Source organism: Crassostrea angulata, chromosome 1 (assembly GCF_025612915.1).
Source record: "Crassostrea angulata isolate pt1a10 chromosome 1, ASM2561291v2, whole genome shotgun sequence".
Taxonomy (NCBI): Eukaryota; Metazoa; Mollusca; class Bivalvia; order Ostreida; family Ostreidae; genus Magallana; species Magallana angulata.
In genome coordinates, this window is record NC_069111.1 from 45,028,666 (window position 1) to 45,043,593 (window position 14,928).

Sequence of the window (14,928 nt, forward strand, 5' to 3'; positions counted from 1 at the left end):
AATTTAAACAAAACTAATATCAATTTTGACTACATAAAAGTGAAAATAAATTCATTGAAGTAAATTTTTGAACCATAAAATATAACTACCTGTATGTTTCAGATTGGCGCTGTAAATTTTTAAGCCGATTATCCGAAATTTGTAAAAATTATATAATTATGTAAATAAGTGATGTACATTCCTATACCTTTTAATGTTTCTAATTTGTTTCATTAAATGATAAAAATGATATTCAGACGTTTTGAGAGAGAGAGGAGATGCCTTAAAACTTATCAGCGACATCACATAGCAAAGTATATACGCAAGTTTGGGAGAAAGAGAAAGAGAGATAGAGATATGAGGATGATACTAAAGGGGACATTCTAACATCAATTTTCTTTCTGTCGATTTGAAATATTGTAAAAACGAAACGATCGAATACTATGTGATTTATAGCATACTGGTTGGTTACCAGTTTCTAACATATAATAAGAATTGTTGTAATATGTAAAGCATGAATTTGGACGTCGTAATTTGACAAAATTAACCTGCAATATAAAGATGATTATACTGTAAACGTATTATAAAACTGTCTTTACCCCTTTGGCTATGTATTCTATTTTGCGTTTCTGGTGGAAAACGGCGTCCGCAAAATCAAGTACATTGCCAAATGTAAAATATATAAGTAGATAAAAAGGTAAATTCAGAAATGCGCTAAATCAAATCCATGCTAACTTGTTGAAAAATTATATTCCGCCAAATATTGTACACCCTAAATAAAGTGCGTTAACAGTATTTACGGAGACACTCCAACTACACGATTTTTTTTAAATCGATATGAAATATTGTAAAAATGATTCAAATACATTGTGCGTGCGTGTGAAAGGGAGAGAAAGAGGAGATCATGTTTGATTTAAGGTAAAAAAAAAAAACCAGGTAAAAAAACCTCTTTATATTGCACTTTAATTTTATTTCGTTTCGTTTGATTTCGTTTCGTTTCGATTGGTTTCGTTTGATTTCGTTTCGCACTTTACAGGCGCCCTGATTCGATTGTAACTTGCCTGTGTCGGTGTATTTTTGAATAGGGTGAAAGAATTTGTTGGATCTGTCTATTACTACTGCGAAATCCCACAAAGAACCGTGAGCCTGTATAGGTAGAGATAATGATACATTTGGTACAGGATGCCACTTAGTATCTATTCCGTCCCACTCCGGATACGCCACTGCTGTGATATGGGTAATGATCGCTATTCCACCAAAAACCAGAGAAGTAACTACCAAAGGCGTAAATCCTGTTCTGTTTGGACTCATTTTTCTCTAAAGGAGAGGTTTTCTGAATTAGTTTATAATATAATATACATAATAATAATAATAATTTTAATCATATCTTACATCACCCCACTATCAGTTTTACTGTTGTTTACGAAACTCGTACTAACGAATGTACATAAAAGATAAAGACATACGATTTAAAATTGTACTACTTTATAAGACATTACGTCACAAGATGGCGATTCAAATGTTTTGTTAAACTGTTTGTATCAAATGATTCAGATGTATATTGTCATAGCTCAGTGGTTACAGTATCAGGCTTTTAAACCGCAGGTCATGAGTTCGATTCCACCTGGGTTTTTTGTATATGTTTACTGAATGAAATTTTTGAATATATCATTTTTTTATCTAACATTGAACATTTTTTCGCCTATTTGACATTATAGACTTCTTATCAATCATGCTTTCTATCATAATCAAGTAATTGTTTGCTGATTTGAAACACTATTTAAATGCGTAGTGAGGCACCTTAACACGTGTCCACCGCTTAAAGTGGTATCCAATATAAATTAAAACGTTCTCTGTCAAACTGTTTTTTATTTCTTTTCTCTCAGAACGCGTTACTCCACTTCCAAAGGACCGACCACGTATTTCGCGTTGACATTTTGTGTACGTTCTTAAATTAGATTGTAACATCACGTGCTTATGAATTTTTCAAAGACCCGGTCAGAAAAAAAATTAATTGGCAGTTATATTTAATAATTTTAGGTGCGTTTGATTTAAACTGTATCATTTGCAGAAAGTATAACTTTCCGCAAATAACTTTTGTAGCTTAATTGGAAAACGTAAACATTTCTTTATTTTAAAATTTTCATTTCAAACGGCATATATACTTTTAAATCGATAATTTACTGACTGAGAAATCTAAAATCAGTTACCTTTCAAGACGAGTGCACATCGAAATACTGTCCAATCTATAACGTGTTTATGAACTTGTTCAGAAATTTATTGGATATTTAAGTCTTATCATAACTTCAGCAAAGGCTACAATTATAGTTTAACCCGTGTTACAATTAAAAACCTGAGCCAATCAAAAGACGGATACATAGGGAACACACAATTCAATAATTTAATTAATGGTAAAAAGGTATTTTTAATAACATTCATTCAAAAAAAAATTGTACGCCAATAACTATGCTTTCAACCTACATCACCTGAAGTAGTAACGCACACACACTTTACGAATTGCGAAAACGTGGGCAACAGTTGTGTATTCCTTAATTAATTTTCGTGATGCTGTTTATTGAAAGATAAACGTTGTCAAATAAATGCCTTAATTCTGCAATTGTATTTGTTTTTATATTAGTGAAAAACGCTGTCATTATTGTAAACACTTCAACACAAACTTTGACAATACTGATGAAATCGATCACACAGTACATGCCTGGAATGTTCGGCGGCTATTACTTTTTCTGTGTTGTTTGATTATAAAATAACTATTTTTATGTAATTACTATTCATGATAATTGCAGTAGTATGTAATATATGCATTATACATACCATTTTTACAAATCCGAACCTCTTCTTGTAAAACTTGTATACGTATCATTTAGATATCAGACACACATTCTTATTTTTATGATAACGGTCAAACACACAAAGATTTCGCCAGGCCTTTTTAAATGTTACAAGTGTCAGGAGACGTTTCTTTCTGAAACAGATCTCGATCACCACCAAAAGATAGAAGCTGGAGGCCTTCATTTTCGGTGTAAAGCCTGCGGCGCAAAATTTGAAGATGCTGCATACATTGATCTGCAAGACCATAAAGGATTTCTCACCGGAGATAAAAGACATATAATTTCTGCAGTACCCGTAAGAGAAAGCTCGCTATGGTCCAAATCTGAGTAGACACATGAAAGTGCAATAAAACTGAGGATAAAAAATAATTCTTTTTATTTGACACAAACATTCAGTATAGTAAGTTATTTTGTTTTGCATTTTATTTTACATTTGAAACACTTGTTAGATTTCAAAAATTTCAGAAATTGCACTTCGATGAACATTTTATTTCGTGGATCAACTTAACAATGAAATCCACGAAAATTGGTATTCGACGGATAATGATGAAACCTCAGCATTGTATTGCCCTTTCGAAACGAAATAAGATTTAGCCCATCCTGTAGTCTGTAGAAAGTTTGATTGATTAAGTCGTGTCTTTTCACACCTCACACCAACTGTCTTCTTTTCAGTTGCTGTTCGAATTTGTTGATACAATCGCCGCCTTTAATTTTCCTTTTCGGTGTTTTAAGACTTCAAGATCATACGTTTAATGAGTTATTTATCAAATCGACTTAATTTATTTAAAAAACAGTAGGTATTTAAAATAAAAAATTATTCGTACATGTATAAATATTTCGGTAAATGTAAATGTTCTATTGAATATCACGTTAAACAAACCCAATATTTAAAGTCTTTGTTTAGTTTGCCTTAGAAACAAAACACTCGTTATTTTTGTGTACAGACAAAGAAATAACCCCTACCCATTAGCAGGCGTAGATTTTCCGCCTTTTTGTGGAACGCAACTTAGTTTTTGCGGTTTAGTCCTTGATTTAGTCCGGACTTAGCTTACGCCTGGATATAAGCCTTTCAGAGAAACGGGCCACAGGACATTACGCAGATGAACTAAGTATATAGTTATGATTAGAAAGAATGCCTCTTCCAAAATTGAGAATTTCATGGCCCCTGGGTCAGGGGTTCTGGTGTTAGAGTGGGGCTTTAAAAGAATGCAATAATTCTTTGAATATCTTTTCCTGTGCTCCTGGGTATTAATCCGATAAATTAAGTACAAAGTTATGATGAGGAAGAATGCCTCTTCCAAAATATTAACTTCATGGCCTCTGGGTCAGGGTTTCTGGTGTTAGGACATGGCTTTAATGATTATATAGGGTAAGGTGGTGTAATTCAATCCATTATTTTTTTTTGTACTTAAGATTTGTTAAATTATATCACTGTATGTGATGCTACAAATTTTTTTTTAATACTTTTTCCTGAATTCTTAAAGTTTATTGGATTACACAATCCCGGAATATTAAAAATGATTTAATTAGCCCTATAATTATAATGGACATGGATATACATTTCAAAAGCCACACTGCAGTTACTCGGGTAATCGAGAAGACCCATGCGCCTCTTGTTAATATCTTACATCGAGCCAATAGTTTTACTCTCACAGTTGTTTCTGTGGTGTAGTGTATGGGATATTAAAGTTGGTTTTACTTTAAAGTCAGAATAATTGCTAATGATGTGAACTTCCGTAGTTGTAATTTACGGAAATTATATCATATCTGTTTAAATATTGGAAGCAATTCTGATGCAGGCATTTTGGGGTTTTTGGCAAAATTAATTCATTTATAAGCAACGACGTTTAGTAAAACTTCTAACAATTGTGATGAAGAGGTGCAGTGTTTACAGATGCACAAACAGACACACGTGCTATGGAAAATAAAGCGAATAGTGAGGGTGTATTATGCTTTATGCTCAAGTGAGCTAAAACAAACGCAGTTGTAGAATTTACAGTAAAAACTGAGGCTGTCTTATTTTACCTCGCGCAACGAAGTTGCGAGGGGTGTAATGTTTTTGACCCGTCTGTCAGTCAGTCTTTTTTGATCATTTTTATAAATTGTAAGCGCAATTCCTCTTAAACCACACACTGTGTAGATGTGCATTTTACCAGGACATTCCGATTCGAATAACTTTAATAAGAATTTCCGCCTTTTTAAATTGAGAATGTTGGCCCTATATTGAATTTATAGTAATATGTAGTTTTAGGCGCAACTCTTCTTAAACCGTTGCATGTAGTTTAGTGAAACGTGAGAGGTATTAGGACACAATATGCATAGGCGTCGGAACCGGGGGGGGGGGGGGGGGGGCAGGGGGGCTTAGCTTTTGTTTGAAAGGTTTTTTTTACATAATATGTAGCGTCGATGACTTCATTTTTCTTTCATAACTATATTCGGCAAAAGAGGATGTTAAAAAGAAAATTGGATGCAAAAAACGCTTCATGATGATCTATTTAACCAATAATATTAATAGGCTAGGGAATGTTTAGATAACTTTCGTAAGTCGTATTGATTTATCAGTCATTTAATTATGACCGAGTGTCCTTTTATCTCTAATGTATCTAAACCTCCTTTTCCTTCTAACAACCAATAAACGACGTATAATTTTGTTTACATTCATGCTTTGAATTTCTAGTACCAAATACCTATGCGTTCATCACCAACTACTATAGTGGACAAATTATCAGGAAATTTAATCTTTAGTAAAGTGTCAAAATTAAATTCATTAAGTACATGATTGAATAGGTCATGTCGTTTTGCCTCAATTGAATGCCTTATTGAAATGAAATTAATATAATAACGTAAGATTAAATAAAAAGGATCTGTCTTATCTTCAATAGTAGTCTTTAAACAGCCAGCTGCCTATAGAAATCTAAGAATTTAAATGAACGAAATTTTCCAGTTCAAAATTAATAAGGCAAATATGTTCCTTTCAAGTCTATCTTAACCGACTCAACTGATATAAATGTGTCTGTCACCCAGTTTCAAAAGAGTTATTAACTGAATACAAGTTTCCTTGTATTCTAGTATTTTAAATTGAATAATTTATAAAGCCCAGAAGCTTAATAAAATTACCATATTAATAATATTTTGAGTGCTTGTTTTTCTACAGCTTTACCTCCCATACGAGCAAGATCTCATATTTAAAAAAATGAACCAACGCGTATTTTTATGGAAATCAACAGACGGGTTAGAAATTTTAAACTGATGTATTTTCTTTACTCGAGGTTTTCAAAATGTTTTTTTGAGAAATTATTTTAAAATTTAGAACTGTAAAATACATGACCACTTGGTCAGTGGTTTTGGGGTAGGTTGAACTATTAGAGTTCTCTATAAAAAAAATCTTGTTATAATTACATGAACTCTGGGTTGTTCAACCGCCGATTACCAGAACTGGCCTCGGGGCCATAAAACTTAGATGAGCTCACTTTTGATCTCACTTTTCCACTATATATTCCTTTTGTAAAAGTGAGACTGAGATCAAAAGTGAGCTCGTCTAACTTTTATAGCCCCGGGACCTGGTCTTGTGTTTAATTGAAGGTAATACTTTCAGCAAATCGGTTGCCCTTATAGAAGTCATCACGCGTTTTGAGTGTATTTATTATTGTAGAATTAAATAAAACGTTTAAACGTACATAACCAATTTGATATGTAATTATAAAAAATAATCATTAAATTATATTTCTTTAAACTTGTCGTCTAACACTAACTCTTTATTACCTGCTATATTTTTTCTCATGGAATATGAATTGGCTAAGTGTATTCAAAGTAAATTTAACGTCGCAGATTTCCAAAGAACACATAAGGGGAAATATACGCTGAAGGTAAATATTAGGGTATTTATTGTCTACATATAGTGTGTGAACGTAATCTTAAGAGTTTACCTGCTATTGTAAATTAAATGTCTTTAATCTTCTGCTTAATAATTTTTTATATCTAACAACAAATTGAATACATTATTTGCCATTTTCTAATTATGAACGAAAAAAAATTAATTTAAGTCACTTGTATTGAACAATGCTGAATGTCAAATATGGCATGGACATTTCGTCTTAATTTAAAACATTAAAATATTTATTATTTTCTTCTTTAAAGTCAAATATAAAAAAGGTGATTAAGAAAGTGTCTTATCTTTAGGACTTCCAAAGTTTAACGAATTTGGTGCTTGAATGTATCTAACTTAATAAGAGTCATGCTCAAGATCATCCATTGGATTGTAATCAATAACATCTGTATTTATTAAAAACAGCTTAATTTCATGGGATAAAAAGAATATAAATATAATGTTATCTCCAAGGCTAATCAGTGTGCAGTTCATTGATGGATTACTTTAATTGCTCATCAAAACATTGTAGTCGTAATGGTAATTATAATTTTCGGGTTCTTTAGTTACTTTAATGGCATTTTATGACAAGTAAAAAGCATTTGAGCATTGCATAATGTGGTGCGTTTCAGACAACCCCAATCTATTTTTGAAAATAATTGAAACATCTGAATAATTTCAATTTATTTTAATTAAAACGTGTTTTTGATATGATCCTTCGTGTCAATGGGTTGCTTTTCTACACATTGTTATTTATACCCACTAGCAAGTTGAACATAAATCACAAGCGGATAAATTACTAAGCTCTCTATTACATGTACAAGGTAACGGACCTTTTTTTTATAGTACAAGGTGATATATCCAAACTCCACCTGATTGAAAAGGACAACATCCCTTAAAGCTGCTTGGTCCGATTTTTTTGTAATTACAGTATCAAAATTTTTTCCATACAAATCATTTATCTTAGAAAGTTATGGACTTTCTCCTATTTACACCAGCAGAATCAGTCTCCTTTCAAAGTTAGAAATATTCAAAGTAAATAAAAATAATTTCTCTTTGGGCAAACGAAAAAACAAACCAAAATGCATCACGGGAATGTTTAGAAAAGGAAACCGCTTGGTTTCGTCCCCCGAATGATTGCGGTTATTCAACCCGCATGCTATGCATCGCTTGTAAAGAAAGCACACTTTGGAAATATTAGCGAACAAAACGTACACATGTTTATTTGTAATTTGTCTGATCACTTCGACCTTTATTTAAAGCGATGTCAAAGTCGTAATACAACCATACCCGTCTCGTCGTCTGGGGTGAAATTTAACATGAGGCGAAATAACGCGGTACCTTTTAATGTCGTTTGTTTTGTTAGCAAATTTTGTACGTATTTTTCTTCATTGAAATTTGGCATAATTGACGGGTAAAACTACTGCAATGTCTATTATTATACATATACTAAGCGTAGCCATCGTTTAAAAGCGTGCATAAAATTTGATATAAAATAGGACCAAGCAGCTTTAACATATATCAGCTGCCCCTTTGAATACATTGAATTATAGGAATTCTAGAATGGTTTTGAACAAAAGTGAATAAAGATGACGTCTCCTGATAATTGTCGCGAGTTTAGATCAATTTTTATTGTAAAGCCTGATGCATTATCCCTGCAACGACGCGTTTCGTTCTGATTTGTGACCCTGTCCCTTGAATGATTAACGAGAGGCCCATTAGCAACATCGCCTACCTGAGTGACTTTGTACATACAAATCTAATAAGTACGCGACAGCGTTTGGAACTAAGGACATACTATCCAGTCTAAAACAAACAATGGAATCTCATTGCACAGTGTCAATCTGTTTCAAGGAAGGCACGTTTTTGAGTACCGCACAAGCTTTTGTGAGGCCCAAGAGATTATACCGGTACATGCTTCTGTTCCCTCGTATTAAATTGAGGTGCGTAACCAGATGACTATAGATATTTACGTATGACGTCACAGTGATCTCGCCTATATTTCCCGCGATATATTAATTAAGAGGTTGATCAAACATCTGTAATGCGTGTACTAGCTATTTAAGTATAAACTGCGATAACTGCTTCAAATGAGTAGTTTTTAAGGCGTCGAGCTAATGCTCGGCAGCCTTCTAGCGATCGTCTGGATTGGCAATCGTCCGAAAATTCATGCACTGCACCGCCTTTTAAATGCGCACTAAAAATAAGTTCCTTAAAGTATTAAACGTATTACAAGATTTTTATTCCACTTATTCAACTACATTGTGTACAAAAAATCCAACTTTGCCTCCCTGGTTATTGATAACTCTTTGCATAATATTCAAGAATGGCGGATGAATACAAAAGGTGTAAACATTCACTAAATATTATTTTAGTTTATCGATTACATTTTTACTGGAGACCGTGCCCGATAGAAATAAAATTTGATATGTAAATTTATTTCTTATCGGGCACGGCCTCCAAAATGAATGTAAGCGATAAACGTATCTAGTGATTTTGTTGCAATAAATAAACACGATAATGCAGTCGGTTTGGTCGAGTGGATTTGTTTGTAAACAACCATACCATAGGTAATCTTGTTTCAAACGGGAAATGAAATAAATAAAAGTATGTTTTATTATTATAATTAGAGACACACTGTAATCAATGTATTCACCTTGAAAAATGTTCAAAGACTGTTTAAAGCAGAAAGAAAATATAATTTTTTTTAACTTTGAAATTTCTTTGATTTTTGTAACTATGATGAGTTATTGTATTATAAACGCATCACAACCTATTATATATGGAAATATAGTGATTTTTGTTTTTAAAGAACGCAAAACATAATTCATTTACTTTTTTTATTCTAATATGTATTATTTGATATACGACTATTAGTACAAAAATTCAAATTATTGATATCTTTTTATCAATCTAATTAAAAGAAAATGTCAGCTCGACGCCTTTGTGGCCGTTCCGGCCTTTGATTTAAACTTTGGTTTTGAAAGAGAAATTACATATTTATACAACACCCCTGCGAATGTGTTCGGGATGTTTTCTTTATCGTTGCTAAGTATGTAATAAATCCAGAGGTGCCCGAATGAAAGTTCACGAGACTTCACCGAGATGTGCTCAGTTCCTGTGAAATTTCGAGCGGAAGTATGAGTGCTCGGATAATATTCTCAAAATACGTAAGTACTGGTCGTGTTTATATCATATCCTACTTGGATTTATGTTAAAACATGAAAACCTTTCAAGATGTATGTCTTATTTCACCATCTAGCGGTTATTTATACTAAACGCTAATATTCAGAACAGAGTTATCGTTCGTGTTCAACCACGTGTAAAGTGGTTGAAAGTATAAACATTAGGTTGCTTAATAAAATCATAGCCATGTTTGATGCTTGTGGTGTGCAATACCATGTTTTTAGAGAAATAATGGGTGTCTGTTCTGTATAAAAACTTAGTATATCGAGCCATTTTCAAGGAACATTGTGCATAAAATAGTATAGTCTGTTGCACTATTGATGCTATTACTAGGTCAGGCGCGGATCGAAAATTAATCATCAGGGGGGATCTCTACAAGCATGTTAATTGTTGCAAAAGCAGACAAGAACTATTTTTTGTATTGTCGCATTTATTTCTAGAACACATTTTATCCACCAATTATCAATGAAGATAAAGTTTAGAATCAATAAACCTCTAGATTTATATTTGACTACAAATACCTAGATTCTAAGAAATAGACTATAAACACGAGGCATGATTTTTACTGCGAAACTGAAAGGGTCAAATAAAATCACGTGGTCTAAAATTTAAATGACAATAACATTCGCAGGGGTGTACAAGTAAGACTCATACCTGAATGTCATATCGAATAAACTTTAAGCTAATTTTGCACACACATACATGTATACAGTAACGTGCGCGCGCAGATATGTCATTTTAAATTAAATTAAATAGAAAAAAGAGAAAAAACCAGTTACAGTCAAAAAATCTATGCAGATATTGCATATTATCAAACTATTGGTAATTATTATGCCTTCTGTCAGTTTGTCACTATATATTCAATACCCATCTATTTTCGCATAGTATCAAAGGATTTATATAGCGTAAGCATACTATGCCGAAATTGAGCACGGCAAATGTTTCCAACGAAAATCTTTCAAGCGCCGACAGCGGGATTCGAACTCACGACGCTAAAATCATTCCAGCATGAAGCCCAACGCGTTACCGCTACGCTAAATAAGCCATTATTACAATCAACGGTATTTATATATATACGTTATTATTATTATTCATTTTTCCAAAAACACTTCATTATTGACGATAATTTTAAAGTTAAAGATTCATATAAACTGTTGAACAAATTGATTGAACATTTTTCAAAGAAATTCTATATGAGTATCACAAAAACGTTTTTTTAAATGACGCTTGATAAAGAATGCACAAGAAAAAAAATCAATGAGATTTCGTCTGCTAAACAGTTCGAGTTTTCTCGGTAAAGCCAAACGTCTCTCATTTCTTTAAAAGAACATAAACCTTTGTTGACTCTTTATTGTACAACAACTTGTTGATTAAATAAACAATCAAATCAATTGATTAATTTGAAAAAAACAACAACAACTTAACGCTTGCTTTTCCGGTGATTATTTTTAGGAACTTGTCAACACTCGAACGTCACAGCTATACTTATAGCAAAGCACGTCAGTATATTCAACAGTCGGCATAATAATAACAATAGTGTTGTGTTGTGCATGTACTATGCCTAAATAGTAGTCAGGGTTTGATACATAGTTCACTCGCCTCCGGCTCGTGCACCATGTATCAAACCCTGACTACTATTTAGGCATAGTACATGGACAACACAACACTATTATATAAATGGTAATTACACACCTAACTACATGTGCAAACAGGGACCTGGGACACAGAAACAACGTAGTGAACGTATGTAAATACGAATGCAAAAATAAACAAATAAAAAAAAGTATGAATCGGGAAAAAAAAGTCAGATAACAACAAAGTACAAAAGAAAATATAACTATGTTTATAATTTAAACTATTGACCAAATCAAACACAAATTATTTTTTACAGACAAACCAATAATCTCAAAACTAAACAACGGTTTTAGGGTTAAGCAATTCTATAGTAGGACTTGGGCAGATCTTACAACCTACATAAGTCCTGCTTAAGTATATCTTAAACCGTAACATAAAGCAAACTTAGCAATGTCTTAGCTAAGCCATCCTTGTGTTAAAAAGTAAAACCAAAATTTTCATTTTGTTTGTCGAATTCGAATGCATTGGTAAAAGAATTATTGTCTTAGGTTAATAGCTTGTTATACCCCCCGCAAACGAAGGCATATAGGAATCACATTGTCCGTCCGTCCGTTTGTCCGTACGTCTGTCTGTTCAATTCGTGTCCGGTCCATATCTTTCTTATGGAGAAACATTGGAAGTTCCTACTTCACACAGATTGCTTATGACCTAAGGGTGTGGCATGACCTTGACCCAAGGTCATTTGGGCAAGGTCAAGGTCACTGGATGAAAAAGTTCAAAATTCGTGTCCGGTCCATATCTTTTTAATGGAGAAACATTGGAAATTCTTACTTCACACAAAGATTGCTTATGACCTAAGGGTGTGTCGTGACCTTGACCCAAGGTCATGTGGGCAAAGTCAAGGTCACTGGCAGAAAAAATTCAAAATTCGTGTCCGGTCCATATCTTTTTAATCGAGAAACATTGGAAGTTCTTACTTCACACAAAGATTGCTTATGACCTAAGGGTGTGTCATGACCTTGACCCAAGGGCAATTAAGGAAGTGCAAGGTCATTGTTTTAAAAAAAAAATCGGGCTCAGTATACTTATAATTCAGAATGTTTTTATTAAATGGCTGCTTGACATGTGGAATTTTGTTTGATTTGAGTCATGTTTGTTAACATAAGGATGCAAATGTCCTCATGCATTAACAGTTAACTTGAACTAAAATGGAATTTAAAGAATAGAAATTGGTTTGTGTACTCATACTAGCATTAGCGGTTTAATTAAAAAAAATAGAGCAGTTGTTATTTATAGAAAATGGACGGTGAAAAAGATTCATCCAATATTTTATAAAATAGAAAAAATGCATGAGTAATGATTTTCTTAGCGGGGGTATCAATTGTGAGCTTGCTCACAGTACCTGTAGTTTATTCTTGATATATTTGATATTAGACTGGGTAGATCTAAATGTGCAGACACAATTCAAGTTGGCATGAATATACATACATATGTACCTAATTTTTTTAAAAAGCCTCAAAGCGATGTATTTAGTCTATTGCTTTGTATTGACAAATATTTACTAGTCGTTTTCGAAGCTTGCCTGTGGCGTAATATGGCGATGCCGTTAGAACTTGATAGAATAATATACTTGGTAGTGAATTTCTTTATATCTTTTGTTATTCATCTTACCTCACCAATACGGCAATTCACATACTCTGAGTATACCTTCATCGTGAAGTCAATATACATTGTAATGAAAGGAGGCAATCGTCATCTATAAAATTGCAAAGGGTTTGTCCTTTTTTTAATAACTAAAGTTTCGCGAGTTTACATATATATCTACTTCTTCTCAACTGACCATCTCGTGTTGACAGCCTATTCAGCAGTCAAGCTGCATACTATATTGAAAATGTTATAGCTTATTACGACCACTGATAATATTTATATCAATAACCATAAGCAGGAACGTATATACTAACGGGATGGGCAGCTTCTACATTCGCCATTTTTACTTCCCATGCTATCACGCGAGCCTTGACAAGTTTGTAGAACTATGTTCAATCCCAGTAAAATATATAGGTTTTTTAAGCGATCTGGTTAGACCATCATTGGCGAGGCACTGTACTCGAGAACTTGTGTCTCAATTTGTTAAAAGCACCGAATGATTTACCAAAGATCACACATGTGTTTTCTTTTAAAGTTTATATTTACAAGCACTGCGATTGGATCAGCTACTCGCAGCTGCAGCCAATCATAAAACGGAGCTCGTCACCGAGTTTTCGCAATGAAATCCGCCAAGGGTTTATGGGGAGCAAAGTGGACCGAAAACCCTTAGCTAGCGAAGATGTTTGAATTATAGCTCTTTAACATATCATCTGACAATAATTTGCAATTAATTTATTTCATCCATCAAGTGAGTAAGGTTTTGAAACGTCATACGAAATGTATTTACGCCTGGTAAACGACAATGGTTTGAAATAGAGACGATTAATTAAATTTATGAATGTTTTTAATTGAAGGAATTTAGCGCATTGAAGTTCACTTTTTGTTCACATAAAGGAATTTTTTAAATTAAATACAATAACTAGTGAGTGTGTACCTTATGTTCTCGTGTATTTTGATCGCTTTATAAAGTGGTGGGGAGGGGCTAAATTAAGGGAATTGGAAGTAAATATAACCGCAAACACCTGGAAAGTTTCGTTATGTATATTGCATATGATCTTATCGTAGGTAAAATGGTATTTCATGAAGATAAATATGTCAAAGATTATTCATATGCAAAAATAATTGTATCTTTCCGATATTCTTTTTTCGTTTATCTACTGACGGGCCATATGGCACAATATCCTTTAAACGCCTATATAAAGCCAGTGTTGCTCAGGTGAGAGATGTGGGCCATGTGCCTCTTGGTATTCATGCAATGTCGATACATTAATATCTCGATGGAATAATTAAGATAACATTTATTGTTTTTATAAATGAACTGTATAACATTGTTTTAAAATGTTAAAAACAATTACATCCTAAAAACTGATTGTGAGGTTCATCATGAGAAGACACCTGCTCACTTTACCATGTAAATTGTTAAACTGACATATAGTGTAACAAGGAGACATTACTATCTTTTATTTTCCAGTGTAGTAAACAAGTCGTCGAAATGTCGTATAACATATTAAAGAACAAACTAGCAATAAATATGTTTACAAAGTTGGATTGATACAATTTCAATATCATATGTAAAACAAGATATCTGTGAGCCAATGCTCACTAGTGATACCCCCGCTCTGATGTGAATATGCAAAATAAGCAAAGTCGACATTTAACAGAAAGCTGGCATCCGATTGGTACAGAAATATATCCAACAATATGGCATGCCTAAACAAATAGTGTGTTAAAATTTCAAGCATCTGCGATAAACAGCTGCTGAGAAATCTTAGAGGAAAATTTGTTTGAAAATTTTGGCTAAAATAAACAAAGTACATGTACTCATTT